Source organism: Hylobates moloch, unplaced genomic scaffold, assembly GCF_009828535.3.
Source record: "Hylobates moloch isolate HMO894 unplaced genomic scaffold, HMol_V3 SCAFFOLD_21, whole genome shotgun sequence".
Classification (NCBI taxonomy): Eukaryota; Metazoa; Chordata; class Mammalia; order Primates; family Hylobatidae; genus Hylobates; species Hylobates moloch.
Genome location: NW_026652296.1, coordinates 44031201 through 44037258, shown reverse-complemented (window position 1 = coordinate 44037258; position 6058 = coordinate 44031201).

Here is a 6058-nt window from a genome sequence, read left to right as displayed (position 1 = left end):
TACCAGTTTCAGGGACACCTGTAGTTTCTCTTAACAGTTTCCACTTACCAGTGAGCAAACGGTCACTGATTTCAGAGGTGTGTGTCATATGGAAGAATGAATTTACATCAGAAACAGAGAGGTCAACATCTGATTGCAGGTTCTGAAGAGAATGCTACAGTCAGTGGGATGAACAATGATAGGGGAATCAGATTGGAGTTGCCACTAGTTAAACTATAGAAACCTAAGTGAATTGCTCAACCTCTCGTGGAGAGTCTTTCTCATCTGTGAATTTTAGATTAAAAAATACCTGATTTACCTGAACCACAGCTTTATCATAATAGACAGTGAACAGGAAATAAAAATAAAAGTTTCATTACAGAAGTGCGTAAGAGAATTCACATCCTGATCCCCTCCAGAACTGAGGTCCAAAATTCAGAAGGAATTAGAACTTGTGTGCATTCTGAGAAGAAACACAAAGGCGTAGGGGATGGAAATAAGAATACAAAGGAATGGTGAAGTGGACAATGTCCGTGCTCTCTGCCCAGAGCCCTCGGGAATCCATTTTTATCATTTCTGTGTGCCGCTTCCCAGCTTTTGTGTCCTTTTACTTCTAAAAGCTGCAGTGGTGCCGCTTACAGTGACTGCCCCAAGGGTATTAGAGCTGCTTTGCTTATACAGGGAACCTGGGGTTTGTACTCCCGTGATTTGGTCCTCAGCCAATGGCAGCTCCCTGAGAGGCAAATTCTAGGATGTAATTGACACTCCAGAGCCGCCCTGCAGGACCAGGCTGAAGTGAGGATTTTTCCCGAAATCACACAATTGCTTTGCTTCTTTCCTTTCCTTGTCCTGCTTTCTCCACTCCCTTAGAGTTTCTGGGAGCACTCATTCATAAATCACATGTGAATCCTTCTCTTTTGGTCTGCTTCTAAGAGTCTGTACTAAAACATCCACACATTTATCGGAACTGGCTTACTTTATTAAGAGCTATATGTTTCCATTAAAAAATAAAGCATGTCTACTGTAAGCAACAAAGAAAAAGAAAAAGCTACATTTTTCCTGCAAAAATTTAACACATTTTTACAAATAAAACAAACTTTTGTTTCAGAGCTGAGAAAGTTTTGGTGTGTGTGTGTGCATCCTTCATGACATATCCAACTAAACAGTAATGAGTGGTGTAAATCTCACTGTGCAACTAGCTATATTTAGGCATTAGACAGGATATAACGGCCAAGAGACAAAACAGAACAAAAACCATTTTAACTAAGACATTAGAGGTGAGATGTTACTATGTAAATCAGGATCTATCATTTTTTGGATTTGGGGATCAGATATGTTACTTCTTACAAACAAAGAGATAAATAGGGTCACATTTACAATTGTGTTATTTTCCCATATCCCAAAATAAAAAAATTCTTTAACATCACAAGCTACATCAATTAACAAATTCCACTGTAATTTACAAATGCACAGATACATAATTGGGCTAACAGATATTTATGAAGCTACTTGTAACAGAAACAGTACTAAAATCATAACACATTTTTCAAAAATAACTTAGTTGAGTTCTTTATATCCAGTGATATTTCAGATACATTTGGTAATGACTGCAAAAATCAGTAAGTAAATTAAATCTCAGGAGTTTCTACTTTGTGCTTAAGCGCTGTGGGCTATTTGTTTTATTTTAGTGATCTGTTCAGTTGGAGGTATATCAGAACTGAAAACAGTATTCTCACAGATAATATAATTTTAAGTCTTTTTTATTCAAAGAGAATAGAAATAGGAAGAATATTGAAAAGTGAAAATTGTCTTAGGCTGTTGAAGAATATCTTAGGATGCTGAAAGACTTTGGCAAGTCATATTATAAGTAACTTCCCTCAATTATGGTAAACAACTGATTTTCTAAGGCCGTTTTTAAAATACAAGTAATTTAGTAAATATGAGCCCAAGTTTTGTATCATAGAAAAATTTTGCCTAAAAATCTAGTAAGAAGATGAAATATCACTTTGAAACTTAAAACCTAGACACTTATATCCACTAAAACTAAAATTTAATTGCAAAACAAAATATCAATATTCTCAGGTACATGAGGTCTCAGGGAGAACAGCATGCTACAAAAGCACTGAGACATTCTCCAGAAGAGAGAAATTAATCCAACAGAAGGCAACGGTCTATGGGAAGAAAAAGTGTGCAACGTTTATTTCTAACTAAAAGGTAATAAATGAGTATATCTATAAGAATATTCAGTCAAAACTTCAAATAATCCCAATGTGGCTGGAGGTGAAGTGAGGAACAAAACAAGAAATTACTATTTTTCTTTTTTCCTCCAGAGCAATGACACAGTTATTGACAAGCTTCAGACACTGATAGAGACAAATCAGCTTGGTTGGTCTTAACATGTTAGGAGAAAGCCCCTAAAGAATAAAAATAGTGTTGCATTTTCAAATCAATAGCATAGCATTAAAATTATTTTTAAAAAAGAAAAAAGGTTCAAATACAAGACTATTTGACATAGGCATTTAAATCCTTTATTTCATAACAATGAGCCTTAGCTGAAGTATGTGGTGGTCACCTTGATTTTCAAGACATTTAAAACTATTTCATCTTAATTTGTTACTTTCAACTATTATCTTGGGGTATGTTTCATAATATATATAATGTATTACTACATATATCTCATATACATACACTGTAGGCGCAAGTCGAAGTATTTTACAGATAGAATATGTGAGCAAGAAAATGTAGTGTACAGGATAAAGGCCACCTTTCTCTCCTTGGCATTTAGAGCCCCTTCACATTCTGGCCAAAAATCCATTTCCAGCCTGATGACCATCTTTTTCATTCACTGACACCTCAGTTCTAACTGAGACATCTCCTTGGGCATCTTATCGTTACCCCTGCATTGATATTCCCTGCATCAATCTTCTCACGTCTGGGGCCTTTCTTCCCTTCCTGGCTCCTATCAAGGTTTCCCTCCCTCACGAAGCCCTCCTTGCCCTGCCATGCATTAGTAACCCACTAGGCCACTGAATATTCAGTGTCTAGGTTCCAGGGAGGGTCTTATGGTACATTCGTGATTTGCAAAGGTATGATTCATGATTGCAAAAGCAATGTCCTCTCTACACTGATTTAATCTACAGCACTTTCAAATTTCAGCCAATGGTTACCTTGTCATGTATCCAAACTTTGTCCTCCCAACTAAATATTGATCTCCCAGGGGTATGGACAGACCATGGCTGATGCCCTTCTGAGTGCTTCCCCCATGTGCAAAGGGACACACTATAGAATCGTAAATAAATATTCGTTAATGAAAAACCGACTTGTGGTCAGTTTATCCAGAGGATGTAATGGGCCTCATCCTTCACTTTTCCCATGTGTGTATTGCTAACTACACCCTACGGAAATTGGGGCTTTAAGGCAAAACATAATATAAGAGTTTGGAGATCTGGATACCTTGTTTTGAGTCATAGTCTGCTGCTGTTAAAGTCCACAAAGCCTGTTTTCTCACCAACAAATGAGATAATAATGACCAACGCATGCAGTTGTAAGGATTAAATGAAAAAAATAATATAATAAAGATGCTTAATAGGTCTTTGTTGTTACTCTGTGTTCATCTCCAAAGCAGCTTCTGTTACCAATCTTTAACCAAAACTCAAGATAACAATGGTTTGCATGATATAAATTTCCTGGAGATTAGAGAGCAATTCTAATTAGGTGTCCAGCAGACCTAAATGGTTGCAGAGAGAAGTTCCCTCTGTCACTATGAAAAGTAAACCATAAGTCCCTTATGCCCCCTACTTAGTCGCTTTTGTATTCTAATGAGAAAAATGAAGTTTAGGGTCTCAATGCAATTCTACAATCATTTGTCGAGCAATTACAAAATTTAGAAATCACTAGTTTTGTCTTCGCCTCTCCCCCAAGCCAGGCAACCCACACTCTCTCCTCTGCCTCCCTTTAAATTCTACCCCACATTCGATTAAAGTACTTGCTTTTCTACCTGCCAATTAACACCAGTTTTGGGCTTGACCTCCTCTGAAGGCATTACTAGGTCCTCCTGTTTTCCTCCTACAGCATCCGATGGAAGTGCCAATCCAGTCCAGACCACCACGTGGTCCATGTTAAACCTCATGCAAAGGCAGGGGCGATGTGGATGGGAGAGAAGAAGCTTTAAGGGGAAGAAGGGAGTTAAAGTTGACTTTCCTCAATTTTCAGATTCCATTATGAGGATTCCACCCACATAGTTGAGCGGAGTTTCCACTGCTGGAAAAATAGAAGGATGGAAACCATAGTATTGAAAAAATGATTCGTTATTTAAAGGAAAAGCAACCGGCCTTGATTTAAGGCCAAGCTGAAGGATGCTCAGCCTCAATGCAAACTTTCTGCTGTTCCGTTTGTGTCCACTGATCATGAACCCAGAAGCCTCAGAGTGCATATTTGTTTAAGCCTTTCTTTTTCATTTTCCCTCCCTTGATCTGAAAAGCTTTGGTGATTGCACAGATTGAGATAGAATTCTGTCACCAGAAAGAATTGTGTTCTTTGTTCTGTGGCTTCTCTTCATTAGACGTGTGTGTTGCCTTTATAAATTCCAAAGATTGTTTAGCAACCTGAGACTGTGATCTGAGTGGGTGATGCATGTCATGTGCTTTATTATTATCAAACTCAGGGATGACAGAAAAAAGAACAGTCACAATCTGTCTGTTGGAACTGTTGCCTTCCCCTTGCCCAGAGCCAACACATGGCTTCTCCTGTCTTCCAGGAATCGGTCTTCCATGCTAACACAGGCAACCAACGCACAGCCAATGAGACAGGAATAATGCAGGTGGATGCAGGAGAATAGAAAACTCCAGGCAGCAGTTTCACATGACTAGCAAAAGGAAACTATTGAAATAGGTTCAGAAGCTAGGGACTGATAAGACCCTGAAAAACCAGGGTGTGGGCCAAACAGGCTAAGACCAACTGGACGCACCATGGCACTCGATTTGATGTAGGACCTCATTATATGCTCGTGAACATATTGAATCACAAACCCACCAGTGCCATAAAGATACAAGCCCCAAACCCTGCAGCCGTGACTCATTCTCTTGATATTCAAGTGTGTGCTCCCCTTTATTGGGTGTGTACTTTTTGCTTTGCTATAAATCTCAGTTCTTTCACTATTTTCAGGCGTTATCTTGAATTCCTTCTCACCTAAGAGCCTGGACACCAGCTAAGGTTGAGGTTGCACTGACATCTGGGGACCTTGTCCAGCCCATAGGTGTCATCAGAATGCTCTTTTCCCAGTGGTACCAATGTAGTGATATGAAAAAGCAACTTTCCTGCCCTGCCATGCATTAGTAACCCACTAGGCCACTGAATATTCAGTGTCTAGGTTTTAGGGAGTGTCATGTGGTACATTCGTGATTTGCAGAGGTAACTCCGGATGGCAGATTTTCAAAGGAGTTGCCTTTGCCAAAGAAATATAATAAAGAAAATTCCATTTTAAAAGGATACAATGAGACACAGAGAGAAAGTGAAAAGCAAAAAAGATGGGTTTCTCCAATAACAGCCTTTCTTGTCTTCTTAAGGGACGCTGGAATGCTTGAGGGCCAGCTGCAGGAAAATTTATTCCAATTAAGCAAGTCTTTTTTAGCCTCTTTATGCTTATGTCTGCGAGCAAAACCTTTGAATGGTGGTAAAATTCTCTGCCCATAGGTGTTTTAATTAATAGCACTTAGCTTAATTCTAAGCTCATAGGCACTCAAAAAATAAGTAAATGATTGATTCAATAGAATTATATCACTTGGACTTAAAAGAACTCTCAGAGAAGCTGATGCTTAAAGAGGTTGAGTAACCATCTCAAGGGCATATAGCTGGGAAGTTATGGAATCCAGGTTTGAATCCAAATGTGTTTAAGAAGCACACGCTCTTTCTCCTGATTGTGGAGATAGGACTAATCGGGGCACAATATCATGGTTAAGAGCACGGGCTCAAGGGTAGGTTCAGTGTGGCAGACTCCATGCGTTTGAATTCTGGGTTCACAACTTAGTAGCTCAGTGATCTTGCTCAGGAAAACAACCGAATCTCTTTGTGCCTTAATTTT